The sequence below is a fragment of the Homarus americanus genome, unplaced genomic scaffold (genome assembly GCF_018991925.1).
Source record: "Homarus americanus isolate GMGI-L3 unplaced genomic scaffold, GMGI_Hamer_2.0 scaffold19065, whole genome shotgun sequence".
Lineage (NCBI taxonomy): Eukaryota > Metazoa > Arthropoda > Malacostraca > Decapoda > Nephropidae > Homarus > Homarus americanus.
The window spans coordinates 1,540,549-1,553,188 of record NW_024757463.1 but is presented as its reverse complement, the minus strand read 5'-3'; the positions used below and the strand labels follow the sequence as shown (position 1 = coordinate 1,553,188).

General features: G+C 35.4%; 1 long non-coding RNA gene across 3 annotated transcripts; it reads left to right on the top strand.

The window, feature by feature from the left end:
* Nucleotides 1–2,820: 2,820 nt before the first annotated feature.
* On the top strand, nucleotides 2,821–12,155 carry LOC121857505. 3 transcript variants are annotated; one of them, XR_006087211.1, is made up of 10 exons: nucleotides 2,821–2,884; nucleotides 4,647–4,756; nucleotides 6,661–6,767; nucleotides 7,076–7,219; nucleotides 7,876–7,988; nucleotides 9,541–9,606; nucleotides 9,816–9,892; nucleotides 10,037–10,283; nucleotides 10,447–10,663; nucleotides 10,976–12,155. It is a non-coding gene; the product is annotated as an uncharacterized LOC121857505 (long non-coding RNA). The 3 variants fall into 3 exon arrangements; XR_006087213.1 differs by lacking the exon at nucleotides 9,541–9,606; XR_006087212.1 differs by lacking the exons at nucleotides 2,821–2,884; nucleotides 4,647–4,756 and adding an exon at nucleotides 5,018–5,135.
* The last annotated feature ends 485 nt before the right edge of the window (nucleotides 12,156–12,640 follow it).

Genomic DNA, 12,640 nt, shown 5'->3' with positions numbered 1-12,640 from the left:
CATTCTCCTATCATCTCTTATTTAAGTTCCTTTAATAATAATAAAAAAAGGTGAATTTAATCTTCCTACACATGGATCACAATTATTGGCCCATATGCCTAACAAATGCCAATAATTGTGATCCATGTGTAGTATATATATATATATATATATGCTGATAACCACAAGGAAAAAGAAAACACAGTTCCCAAGTGCTTTCATGTAACTCACATCTTCACAGGTGAGTACAGATTAAGGAGAAGTACAAAACAAGGTGTATATATACAGAGGAGGGTGAGACCAGGTCCACAATGGTCAGGTATTAGGTAATGACCCTACTAATCTTTAAAAAAGCATTAATGTTACAACTGATGTACAGTACAGAACATTACAGTACAGATGTCCCTCAATGTTACAACTGATGTACTGTACAGTGCAGTGCAGTTCAGTGCAGTACAGAACAGGACAGTACAGATGTCCTTCATTAATGTTATAACTGATGTACAGTACAGTACAGATGTCCCTCATTAATGTTACAACTGATGTACAGTACAGTTCATTTCAGTACAGTACAGTACAGATGTCCCTCATTAATGTTATAACTGACGTACAGTGCAGAACAGTACAAATGACCCTCATTAATGTTCCAACTGAAGTACAGTACAGTACAGATGTCCCTCATTAATGGTACAACTGAAGTACAGTACAGTACAAATGACCCTCATTAATGTTACAACTGATGTACAGTAGAGTACAGTACAGATGTCTCTCATTAATGTTACAACTGATGTAAATAAATGTATCTTTAGCAGGGTGAGTTAAAAGTCAGTTATAATAGGAGAAAGTTATTTATTTCCTTGTTTACAACGACTGATTTAACTGAGAACTCTTTACGTGAATGTGTTGTGATGTAGTCACTGAAGAGCGGCGACGTACAGTACAGTGTGTGTAAAAAAAGAAAAGTTTCCACTGAGAAGGTATATTAATACACCCTGTACCTGGACCCTAGTGGCAGGAATGTGGACTGAGGACCACCATATGTATGGTAATAACACAGTAAATATAGTTTATACCTTTAGAATAACTCAAGAGGCACTAGAGTGTGAAGTAACAAGACGATCTGTGACCAAGAGGAGAGAGTAAAATAAACTTAACAAGACTTAACATAGTTTCCCTTACCAAAGTGACACTATTAAATATTAAATGCTTATAAATTTATTTAAATAATTGAGTGAACAATTGGTAAATTTTTATTTTTTGACTAGTAATTAGCAAATACAAATTAAACTAAATAAATAAATAAAAAAAGAAATATATGCAGAAATAAAGGAGAAATAACAAAAATATCCAATATTACCAAAACTACAATAAAAACTAGAAACAAAAAAGATGGGGATCATCCTTCTAGTGACACAAGGATCATGGAGGGACTCCCCTAACATATAAAGGCCCAAGAAAACATGAAATAGAATAACTTGGCCTGACTGAGACCGGCCTGGTACTGCACCCTCAGAGCTAATGGTTCATCTCTATATCACCAACCAACCCAACTACTTCAATACTGTTGTCGACAGTGAAGGACAGACCAAGACTGTCAAGATATAAACAAATTTAATAGAAAAATTAAAAAAATTATCTATGAGGTCAATATTTATTATATTGGCTGTGACTTAATACTTGCATTTTCCTCCAAGTTCACTGATCAAATATAATAGTTACCCCAGGAACGTTTTCTGTGATCAAATATAATAGTTACCCCTAAAACCTTCCTCTTATTAAAACAAGAACTCAATCCTTTTTATTCTTCTTCCTCTCATCAAACACAATCCTTTTTATTCTTCTTCCTCTCATTAGAATATGACTCCAATGTATGTGATCCACTGACCTATATATGCTGCTGGTGAATGTGATGTATTTCCTTCTTTGTGTACGAACCTCTGTCCTGCGTGGCAGTGAACAGTGACATTACCCACATGAATCTGACCTATATATAGTGTCAATGAATATGATGCATTCTTTGTGTACGAACCTCTGTCCTGTGTGGCAGTGAACAGTGGCATTACCCACATGAATCTGACCTATATATAGTGTCAATGAATATGATGCATTCTTTGTGTACGAACCTCTGTCCTGTGTGGCAGTGAACAGTGACATTACCCACATGAATCTGACCTATATATAGTGTCAATGAATATGATGCATTCTTTGTGTACGAACCTCTGTCCTGTGTGGCAGTGAACAGTGACATTACCCACATGAATCTGACCTATATATAGTGTCAATGAATATGATGCATTCTTTGTGTACGAACCTCTGTCCTGCATGGCAGTGAACAGTGACATTACCCACATGAATCTGACCTATATATAGTGTCAATGAATATGATGCAACTCTTTGTGTACGAACCTCTGTCCTGCATGGCAGTGAACAGTGACATTACCCACATGAACTTGACCTATATACATTTATAATTGTTAATGAATATGATGTATTTCTTTGTGTATGAACCTCTGTCCTGCATGGCAGTGAGAAGTGATACCACCCTCAGTGTCAAGACCTGACTGAATTACTCACAATAGGCAAACTGTACTACAAGCTCTGCCAATAAATTTGTTAAACTAAAAAAAAATTTCCTCTCATCAAAACCACAAGGAAAGAATGCAAGATAGATGGAGGGAGGCCTTATATAAAGTTATCAAGGCATTATTGCCAAAGTACACACAGTGACAAAATTTACACAATTTAAGATAATTAATAATATGATAGAATATTTGTATAATTGTTAGATCATTTAAAAACTAAATGTAATGTAAAAGTTGTTCCTTTTATAGAGGGTGAGAGGGAGCCGTGTGTCATGGCCTCCTCCATGTAAACAAAGCGGAGAAAAATATTGTGAAGAAAATTGGTTTGTGTTGGTGTAATATTGTGTTGTGAGGACTCATTTGGGTTTAGTGTGAATGATAAGTGTGCAGGGATTATGGTGGTGTAAGAGAGAGAGAGAGAGAGCCTTATAATAGTTGTGAGAGACTTGCTGTGTGTTGGTCTGCTGGCAGGAGCAACAGGTAGGCACGGCTTATAGCACTATTTTACCCTCACTTATATATCATATTATTGTATGTCAATAATTATTATTTACCAATGGTTTTACTGTATCAATTTGACTAACAATTTATAAATATAATATAATATCTTGAAGGTTCTAAGGTTGTTGTGGCCCCAGAATATACTACATATTATTTTATTGATAACTTTAAACTATTGTAACACAGTAGAGATAGGAACACGTAAAGGAAGATAGAACATGATTAAATTAACCAACAGCTCAACGTTTAACAGTTTAGGTATAGACTAAAAAATGTTTATCTAACCTAACCCAATTATATGTCCATAAGAGAAGTGGGACATCTTGGAGTATCACAAGATAATTAAGGGAGATAATGATTAAGCATTTAACATTTAAGTTATTATGTAATGACTAGTGTAATAATGCCCACAGCCATCCTGTCCACAATCCCATTAAAATCATAGACAATCTCCGCAGCTAACGGTCAAATACCCTTTGGATATTTGGCCAGCCAGCACAGTCAAATAACACCTTCATAACTTGTGGTGGTGGAGTCCCTTAGTACCACAGTACTGTGTTTATATTTGATTCATATTATCCACAGTTGTTCTGTGGATGATGTAGTATTAATGGTAAAATTTCACTTGTTACCACCAAGCATTTGGAAGTTGAAATTATGCTTGATGGATGTAAAATGTTATATAGATTTGATTCTATTGTTTGAAATTTTTTGGTACAAATTTAGAAATTAAAAAGTTTTGATTTTAGGGGAAAATTTGACATTTCCTACGAACATATAGGACAAGAGTGTACAGTGTATGTAATTAATTTGTATTTAGTATATATGTGCACTGTATGTATTAGATATAGAGTATATAATTAATTTAGGAAAACCTAACCTAACCTACTCCAACTTAACCTAACCCATGCACTATACCAAGATCTGGTTGGTTAACAAACCAGCAACTAAAATATCTCACTTATACAGTACTTAATTTGTGACAGAAATGCCATATAATAAAAGTGTTTTAGAATGATCAAAACTACTGATTGCAACCGTAAAATTATTAAAATCTTGATAAAAAAATTGAAAGAGAAATACAGTAAATGGCTCCCTTCCATTCCTTGATATCCTTATCATGATAAATGACCAAAACTACAACTTTAAGATATACAGAAAGCCGACACAGGTAGACAGTTTCAACCATTACCAATATGTTAATAAGAAATAGTCCAAGTTTGGATGTAAATGGAAGTGTTTATTGTATTTCATGTAGTAAATGTAATGGTCATTATGTAGGAGACTGCAGCTGAGGTTCAAACAACACCTTAACAGTGCCATGTTAGGAGTAATAATCACCCCATTACTTGGGATAAAACCTTACAAGTATTCTAACATCTTGTGTCACAGGAAGACTTGTGGTTGAAGCTCGTTTGATTAAGGAATTAACATCAATAAACCTTAGTGGCGAAGAGGAAAAAAGTGAAAAGTAAACAACAATGAATTAATTCAGCCTTAAATTTGTATTAAATCTTGTATGTTTGATTAAGGTTGGATTTTATTATTTATTAATCCCTCATTTGATATATTTTTGGCGGGAAGAGAACAGAGGAGCGTCTGATGCCGGGCGCCGGGAGCCAGTGCTGCTTCAGACGTCGCCGGGGCAGGTGTCGGGCGTCCTCAGCTGACATACTCTGTTCCTACAATGTACAGTAAGTGTTATTATTGATCTATGTGGTTAAAGGTAAAGGTTGAGAGATAAATGTGACTTGTGCATCATTAATGGTGGTAGAGGCTCTGACACCTTAACACTGTGTCCCGCCATTATCGTCCCCCCCGCGTCTCCTCCATAAATCATAGTGCGCATGCGTGCCAGTACACGTCACTCGACCAATCAAAGGCGTGTATATGTTTTGTTGACCAATTAACGCGGCTCTTGGCTTAAATCGCAGTATATTTGGACCAATCAAATTGAAGCATTGCTCCGAGTGACAGTTGGTTCAGTTCCGTCGACCATGACAGAGACGAGTGAGAGTTATGGAAGAAACTATATCGGTGTTTATCGGTGCCATCGTCTTCCTCCAACCTCAGGTAAGTGTACTAAGACCAAGACAATGTAACGACCGACATATGTGACGGGTAAGAACCTAACCAGGCCATTAGGGTATGAAATCCAGGGCGTAAATGAAGAGGAAAAATATTATATTAAACAACGGCGACAATGGAAAAGTTACCATATTTATTGTTAATTATGATAAAAATTAGTTATTACGGTTATTAATGGTTAAGAAAAATGTTGTCTAGTCAGTTTAAGTTAAATTAAGCTTTGTTTCTTCAGGTTAAGTTAATTGAGGTTAGTGTTACGGTTGGTTAAGTTAGGTTAGGTTAGAATAAGTTAAATTAGTGTTAAAATAGATTAAATTAGATATGTTACATTACTGTTAGATTAAGTTAAATTATTTTACTGTTAGATTAAGTTAAATTAGCATTAGGTTGTTTAATCATCAGGTGAACAGATCTAAATTATTCCTAATATTAAGATAAGTAATCCATTTAATCTAACCGGGTCTGACAAATTACCCAAATGTAGCCGCAATAAAGTCCAATAATGGTCCTACATGAATAAATCGGACTGCCAATCACTTCTCGACTAGTATTTGGTGTCACGGTCACAAAAAATTGGTAAACTTAATTTAACCTGAGTTGTTAATGTTAGGTACATGCACTTGATCTATTAACTCAGATTAAATTAAGTTTACCAATTTTTTGTGACTGACACCAAATACTAGTCGAGAAGTGATTGGCAGTCCGATTTATTCATGTAGGACCATTATTTGACTTTATTGCGGCTACATTTGGGTAAAGTTGGACCGCTAACGAGTAATTACGTCTTATTCAAATATGATAATAGATTAGTGGCAGGAATGAACGGTGTGTAAATTATATTCTGGCCGGGTAATTTGTATGAATTTTGAGCTAAAACAAATCTTCATTAAATAAAGAAATGTTTGAAAATGCGCTCTGAAATCCATGTCGTAAAACATAGTTCCCAAGGGACGCCGGGGCTTCTCATACCATTCATAGTATTAGGAGAAACTTTAAGAAATATTATTCGACCAGGAACTTTAGCCGGGCATCTTTTGTTGACACTTTTAGGTAATATAGGTCCTTCTTGATCTTTAACTTTAGTATCATTTTTAATGTTGGCTCAAATCCTCCTTTTAATATTAGAATCTGCTGTTGCAATAATTCAATCATATGTATTTGCCGTCCTAAGGAATTTATATGCCAGAGAAGTTAACTAATGTCATCACCACACGGACACCACACTTAACACTTAGTTGATATAAGACCCTGGTAGCATTAGGGCTAAGTACAGTAATCAAGTACAGTAAGTGAAGGGAATAAAGAAAATTATTAATATAATATAACCCCAAACAAAACAAAACCCAATGATAAAAACTTAACATGTAGCATAACTTTATTACAGGGGGCATTGTTGATGTGGTCTGAAAAACTGTTTATAACCCATTCTCTTAATGTTGGGTAGTCAAACTTAGTTTCACTTATCATTTTCTGTCCTGTTCATTAAATATGACAATTTTTTTTTTGGCAGATCGGACCATGCTAGGTATAAGAGGGAGATTTCCAAGAATTCTCCCTAATATAGGGAAATACGGCCTCTCTGAGGAGGCCATTGAAAGATTTACGTATAACACCTCTGTAAGTATGTTTTAATAAAGTATCTATTTCCCTTTTAATTTTTAATGTGATTCTTGGGACAGTACTTTATACTGTAGTGTTTTAACAAATTTTTAAATTAAAGTTATTTATATTCTTCGTGTAGTTGTATCTAAAAATATTAATAATCTTTGTATTTATAGATAAAATGATTTTATTAGTAGAAAATTTTGTAAATAGTAAAATAGTGGTCGTTGAATAACTCGGTATAATAAGAAGAGTTTGACTTGGAACAGTAAACTATTTGCTTTCATTCATGGTTGTTAATACTGTGTGTTTTTTATTTTCAGGAAAAGCAACCATCAAAGAAATTGTGGCAAACATACTAAATATTAACCAAGAACAGCGGAGGTCTTTGACCATCGTCAGATATTAAAACCAATCATTACCTTGAAGAACATTAAAAATCTGAACATCTCAAATTACGCCATAAGGTAAGAGAGAAAGGAAGGGGGGTCACCAACCCTAGAGAAATGTGTGGTCGTTGAATAACTTGGTATAATAAGAAGAATTTGACTTGGAACAGTAAACTATTTGTCTCAAACACAAAAATCGAATTTGACTTTTGAAAGACTGTAGTCAAGTTGTGTTAACTGAAATTTGTTTTATGAATGTGGACCAAGTCGATTTATGAGGTGAAGGACAACAATCGAAATGTGAATAAAGTCGGGCCACGGTGAAAGGGTTAAACATTGACCTCACCTAACCTAACCTTTTCAGGTAGCATTAGGGCTAAGTACAGTAATCAAGTGAAGTAAACTTGGGGGTGTGGTGAAAGAAGACTAGTCGACCTTTTTCTAGTCTATTGTTTATATAACTGACCGAGGGAAGTATGGCATCTGGAAGAGAACAAAAGAATGTTCTAGTAAGTGAAGGGAATAAAGAAATTTATTAATATAATATAACCCCAAACAAAACAAAACCCAATGATAAAAACTTAACATGTAGCATAACTTTATTACGGGGGCATTGTTGACGTGGTCTGAAAAACGGTTTATAACCCATTCTCTTAATGTTGGGTAGTCAAACTTAGACTCACTCATCATTTTCTGTCCTGTTCATTAAATATGACAATTTTTTTTTTTGGCAGATCGTACCATGATGGGTCTTCGGGAGCGAATCAGGCGGCGAATCCTCCCGAACCTTTTTAAATATGGCCTCTCTGAGGCCATTGAAATATTTACGTAAAACACCTCTGCATAAGTATGCTTTAATAAAGTTTATTTCCCTTTTAATTTTTAATGTGATTCTTGGGACAGTACTTTATACTGTAAAGTGTTTTAACAAATTTTTAAATTAAAGTTATTTATATTCTTGTAGTTGTATCTAAAAATATTAATAATCTTTGTATTTATAGATAAAATGATTTTATTAAAAATATAAGTTACTTTAGGGATAACAGCGTTATTTATTTTGAGTTCATATCGACAAAAAAGTTTGCGACCTCTATGTTGAATTAAAAATTCGCCATGGGGTAGTGGAGGAGGTCTGTTCGACCTTTAGATTTTTACATGATTTGAGATTAAACCGGCGTGAGCCAGGTTGGTTTCTATCTTTTAAGAAAGCAAGAATTACTTTAGTACGAAAGGATTTAGTAATTAAAATAATTTTTAAATGTAGATTAATTATATTACTTTGGCAGATACGATGCATCAGACTTAGGATCTAATTAGTGTTTTCTATAAGTAATAAACATTTTATTAAAAAATTTTTGAATAAAATAGTTTGCGATAGCTTTAGTTATATTTGTGAGTTATTTAATTTTAATTATTTGTGTTCTTGTAGGTGTCACATTTGTTACATTGCTTGAACGTAAAATTTGAGGGTATATCCAAATTCGTAAGGGACCAAATAAAGATGGTTTTATTGGATTGCTACAACCCTTTGCGGACGCTGTGAAATTGTTTACTAAAGAGCAAACTGTGCCTGTAAAATCTAACATTCTGCCATATTATGCTTCACCTGTTTTTAGTTTTACTGCATTAATTGTGTGGCTAGTAATTCCTTATGAAGTTGGAATAATAAATTTAAATATAGGAGTAACTTTTTCTTTTGTTTAGGATTAGGGGTTTATTCGACTATAAGAGCTGGTTGAGCTTCTAATATTAAGATAAGTAACCCATTTAATCTAACCGTGCCCGACCAATTACCCAAATGTAGCCGCAATGAAGTCAAATAATGGTCCTACATGAATAAATCGGACTGCTAATCACTTCTCGACTAGTATTTGGTGTTGCAAAGTCAAAAAAAATTGGAAAACTTAATTTAATCTGAGTTAATAGATCGCGTGCTTGTACCGAGGAATTACCCAAATGTAGCCGCAATGAAGTCAAAGGATGGTCGTACAAGTGTAAATCGGGCTGTGAATCGCTTCTCGATTTGTATTTGGTGTCATAAAGTCACAAAAAAATTGGTAAACTTGATTTAATCCGAGTTGTTAGGTTAGGTACATACACTCGATCTATTGACTCGGATTAAATTAACTTTACCAATTTTTTGTGACTGACACCAAATACTAGTCGAGAAGTGATTGGCAGTCCGATTTATTCATGTAGGACCATTATTTGACTTCGTTGCGGCTACATTTGGGTAAAGTCGGACCGCTAACGAGTAATTACACGTCTTATTCAAATATGATAATAGATTAGTGGCAGGAATGAACGGTGTGTAAATGCAATAATACCCTGGATTTTGTTTTTTGGTTGTTTTATTCACTTAGCGGCTAAGCCCTGGCTATTATTTTTTTGGTCCATAGGTTCCTGCCATGTTTACCTAAACTCCCCACTTAGTCTGGCGTCATCTCCTCCTCCTTATTGGTTAGGTAGGTGTCGATTCCTTTGGCTAAATTAATGTTTTTTGGTGTTTTACTCAAATTTAATCTGTGTAAATTAGCAGTGTTAAAAATGAATGTTAAATTTTTGTATAAACCTTCAACTTCAAATGAATTAAAGGTCAGGTTTGAGTAAAAAAAAATTCGTACCAAAACCCGAAGACAGTCGATGAATGAATATTTTGTTTTGTTTTCTTTAGATGATGGATCCAGTTACTGTTGTGTTAAAGGCCAGTTTGGTGCATCAGTGGTCGTCAGCACCTCCGTATTTATTGAGGTAAGTTTATGAAATTTGCTAAAAAAATCTGAACTTTAATTTTGTTAAAATTCTAAATACTGCAAAATCTTCCTGTGAATACTTGTAATGCCATTTAGACATTCATTAATGGAAAACTTATGGCTTGATGATTTTTCATCCCAGAGCAGCAGCATGGAAGCACAGCACAGGGCAGTGTAGAGGCCAGCAAGAACTTAAAAAATTTTGGATTGGCAGCTTTAGAAAACTGTTGCACTGGGTATTCTTTCCAAATGTCAAAAAAGAACCCAATGAGGCCATGAATGTTAACACTAAACGCACGTTACCAAATTTATTCGAAAAGGAAATGGCGTAAGACTTATCATTCAAAAAGGAAATTGTGCAAGAGCTATCAATCCAGCAGGTAATACAGGTAACTATTCTTAATACGGTTAACTATACTCTTGCTACACTAACCTGGGGCTGCATACTCAAAAACATTTATGGGACTGTATGTCTTTGTGTACCCCGTAACTGGACTTAGTCTCAGATCGGTGTACTCAAAACTTACCCGAACGAATTATTTCACCCGACAGCATATTTCGTCCGGACGTAACCATGGGGATGACTCGGCCAATTCCCACCAAAACCCCAGTCAGGGTAGTGGTGGCCGAAGGGAAGTCGAGGCTGTTGGACGAGGGGCGTTGGTCGTTATGGAAGGTAGCGACAGAACGGGCAAGTCGACACAGGCCAAGATTCTCGTCGAGTCTCTAAACAAGCTTGGAAAACCGACAGTCTTCATGCGGGTCCCAGGTGAGGTACTATGGGGGTCACCTGAAAAATATCCACCCTTGATATAATGGAATTTCATCTCTATATACTGTAGTTCGTTACATAGGGGTTTTAGTCTGACGGACCCTTGATATAATGGACTTTCATCTCTATAGTTCCTTACATAGGGGTTTTATGTCTGATGGACTTGATATAATGAAATCCATAGTAATTTTTTTATTCCTTTAATCTTCAGGATTACCAAAAAGTCACATACAGGGAATATAAATCTAGCATTTGACTTAAAAAAAAATATCTATTTAGTCTTAACACATGTTTCTACCTGAATTGCAGATCTGCCTGGGAAGAAGTGGCAGTCCCTAAAAGAGCATTACGTAAAGCACATTGTTCGAAAGATTGGTGCATACGAGAAAGATAAAACTATAAAATCAAGCATGTTGTTTGTGTAAGTACAGAACAGTACATTGTGTTAACAGTACTGTACGTGGGGAGGCAAAATGGGGGAGACAGTTTTCACAATGATTGCTAACTGTTCATCAGTGAAGTAGACCTATGGCTTTGAACTTAAATCTATAAGCTTCATTGGTATGTGTACCTTGGATACCTTTTTGTCAGGCTACAGACATTTACCAATAGTTGCTGGGAGTGTAAACATACAACCACAAATTAAGAAATTCTTATTTGTTCCTGCTCAAACAAATTGTTTTAAGACAGTCTTTTATCTTAAAAATTTAAAAAAATCCTCATATCAGTTGTCCTGGATTTTATGCCTTCCCTTTTCGTGAAGGTTTCACACTAGTACACGTTGACCAACGTCCAATGCTTTCCTCGAGCTTTCTTATCATACAGAAGCTTCCTACTCACCCTTATTCTCCAAATTATCGTTTGCAACTCTCCAGGCATTCTCTAATACGTCTGTGTAGGGTCACCCAATCGTCACACGAGTCCTCCTCTGCTTGTGCTAACAACATATCTATTATAAGCTTGGGATCAGTACCGAAGATCGAAGTGTGAGGGGAGAACCCAGTGGTCGGGTTAGGAGTCTTATTATAGATGGCGGTTACCATTCCAAAATGCTTGCCCAATGTTTCTTTTGCTTGATTGACAAAGTTCGCAACAATTGGTGCATTGTGCGGTGAAACCTCTCGCACTGTCCATTTCCACAGCACCTCTGCATAATGAATCTAGTGGTGCATTCGATGCCCTGATGACCCCATGTCGTCATGCAAAAGTTTCATTACCTTCCCCTTCAAGGTAGTAGGCAAAACTAGTTGTTTTAGCTCCTTCTGGGCTCTACACGGCATTGCTCTTTTAGTTGATACAGTATGTAACAGCACCTTTGCTTTATATAAATATTCACCCAAATTAATAGCACCAAGTTATTCAACGACCACACACTTCTCTGGGGTTGGTGACCCCCTTCCTTTCTCTTTTGCCTAATGGCGTAGTTTGTGATCTTCAGTTGGTGATCTGAAAATAAAAAAACATTATTAACAACCATGAATGAAAGCAAATAGTTTACTGTTCCAAGTCAAACTCTTCTTATTATACCGAGTTATTCAACGACCACACATTTCTCTGGGGTTGGTAACCCCCCTTCCTTTCTCTTTTGCCTAATGGTGTAATTTGAGATCTTCAAATTTTTCATTAAGGCAATGATGGGTTTTAGTATGATGTTGTCATCTTTTTTGTGGTCAAAGACCTCCTCCGTTCTTGGTTTATATTTAATATGTCTACTACAATTTCTTTGATGGTTGTTTTTCCTGAAAATAAAAAACACACAGTATTAACAACCATGAATGAAAGCAAATTGTAGACCTATGGCTTTGAACTTAAATCTATAAGCTTCATTGTTATGTGTACCTTGGATACCTTTTTGTCAGGCTACAGACATTTACCAATAGTTGTCGTGAGTGTAAACATACAACCACAAATTAAGAAATTCTTGTTTGTTCCTGCTCCAAAAAATTGTTTTAAGACAGTGTTTTATCTTAAAAA